Consider the following 2,226-nt stretch of genomic DNA (forward strand, 5'->3'; position numbering starts at 1 on the left):
CTCAACGTAAATTTAATTTCTAAAAGCAGTGTACAATCACAGGTTTCTTCCTACAAAATATGGATGTGTTACCTAGGTTTACAGAAAATCCAGACTTCAGTCTGTCAATGCAGGTTGAGAAAAAGAACCGTGTAACACCTTCCCCAACAGCACAATCCCCTGTGAAAATTTTTTAATTTATTAACAAAACATCAAACACTATTTCTTAACAACCAATTTGTAATGCAAATGTACTGTACCTTCCAGTTTGCAGTTCAAAGGTCGAGCCCAATCCACACGAGTCTTCTTGTAGAACGAGATCAGAGCCATATCTCTGTCTGCCGGGGTGCTTCTCATGTCCATGTGCAGATTCAAAGGTGGTTGTGCAGCATGACAACAAAGTTGTCTCTCTCGAAACTGAGACATGGCCTTGTTGGGGTTTTGGATTGATTGCCACTCTGTATTGAAAAATAGTAGGAAACCCATGAGAAACTGAAACACCCCCTAACAACCAGTACGACATTCACAAGGCTTATAAACGCAAGATTACTTTTCATATGTAAAAGCAACCAACCATCCAAAAGTTTTGTACTACAGCCTGGCAAGGTTTCATCTGCAACTTCTGAATGACTTTCTGTTGCACTACATTAGAAAAAAAGGAGAAAACATTGTCGTGGTCAGAACAAAGCCCCATGTTTACAAAAAGGTAACTTTATAGCAAAGTTTCACATTTATTGGAAAGTCAGGGTACAAATTCTTAATTCCATATAGTTTTCAACTATTCTAATTCCTCCCCAATTTACACTCATAAAATGTTAAACAATTTACAGAGCAGCAGATGATTTCAAATAACAAAATGAGCAAGAATCGATGAGGTTTTTATACAGGAAATCCATTAGTACCTTTCACCGCATGAACTTGCATGAAGTTCAATGGCCTCAGAAGGGAAATTGTTGAGGCATATTGGACAGGCGTGATGAACAGGTGCTGAGAAAACAAAGGCATTGTTAACCAAGATTTCAGTACTAGCATGTATTTCCAGTTACATTAGCAGTGCAAATATAATTACTACCATGACAAAAAAAAACAAAAAAACATGTACCTTAAATTTAATAATAAACACAGTACCAAATATTCTTCCCATTTTTTCTTGCCCCTTAAATCAGCCCATCCAAAACATGAACACAAGTCAGTAAGTCTATGGCTTATATCACACCAGCTGGACTGGACTTTAGCATTATTTCCCAACAGATGTGCTTGCAACATTCACATAGATAAAGTGTGGCAAACTTCGATTTGATTGTGTTCTATAATTTAATATGTACATTTGATTTAAAAAAGGTACTAGCATTTATTTTCCATTATATTAGTAACACAAACAATTTCCTGTGCTTTACAAAAAATACTTACATTCTCTCCTTTTTTGCTCATTAACATCACTGTCTATATTGTCAGACTCTTCCACAGAGTCCTCCACAACTGTGATGTTGCAGGACTTGATGTGTTCGACCAGGAGCTGGAGGGGGTACAATGTTTTGCACTTTTGGCACTCAGCTTTTGGCATGTTGCTGAATGTTTCAGATGTAGGAGGCAATGGGCTAGTGTCCAGCTCCTCTTGAAGTGGAGCTATATAATTTGGCCCTTTACTAGCTGCTTTCAGAATTTTGCCAGTATATCCACAATCTTCTGGTGCTACAAGAGAGAGCTTCCTTCTTCCCCATCCTCCTAAAATAAAATTAAGAACGGACAAAAAAAAAAAAAAAACATTTGTTTAGCCACACTTTAAAGACAGTTCTCCATTTTTTCTTTACAGAACCATGTACTACGAAATACTTTCCGTGATTACAGGGTTCTTTTCATTTTGAAAGGGTTCTTTAGATTAATGGAGATGATGTATATGGATCAATATTGAACCTTTTTGAAGAGATCAGTTACAGTGCCAAGCTTGTAACAATATACATTTTATAACCATTTTTGTAACAATAGACTTTGATAGTTACAATCAATTTACAACATTCATCAATCTGAAGAACCATCTGATCATGCAAAAACTAATTTAAGTGTTCATGCTACTACAAATAACTACTAGAGAACCCTCTTTAAGTGTGTATGTAAAGAAATGTGTCCCCATAAAACAAATATTTGTCAATACCTGATGCTTTGTAAAGAAGCCAACCCCCTGTTACTGCCTTCAGCTTTGGATAGAGCAGGTTGAGTTGTTCACTTAACTGTTTAAAAAAAAAAAAA

General features: G+C 36.2%; 1 long non-coding RNA gene across 1 annotated transcript; it reads right to left on the reverse strand.

Moving 5' to 3' along the window:
• Positions 1-548: 548 nt before the first annotated feature.
• On the reverse strand, positions 549-1,464 carry LOC134311438 (uncharacterized). The gene is made up of 3 exons (XR_010011425.1): positions 1,390-1,464; positions 882-966; positions 549-621 (listed from the first exon to the last, which is right to left on the reverse strand). It is a non-coding gene; the product is annotated as an uncharacterized LOC134311438 (long non-coding RNA).
• Positions 1,465-2,226: the final 762 nt, after the last annotated feature.

The sequence above is a fragment of the Trichomycterus rosablanca genome, chromosome 4 (genome assembly GCF_030014385.1).
Source record: "Trichomycterus rosablanca isolate fTriRos1 chromosome 4, fTriRos1.hap1, whole genome shotgun sequence".
NCBI classification, from domain to species: Eukaryota; Metazoa; Chordata; class Actinopteri; order Siluriformes; family Trichomycteridae; genus Trichomycterus; species Trichomycterus rosablanca.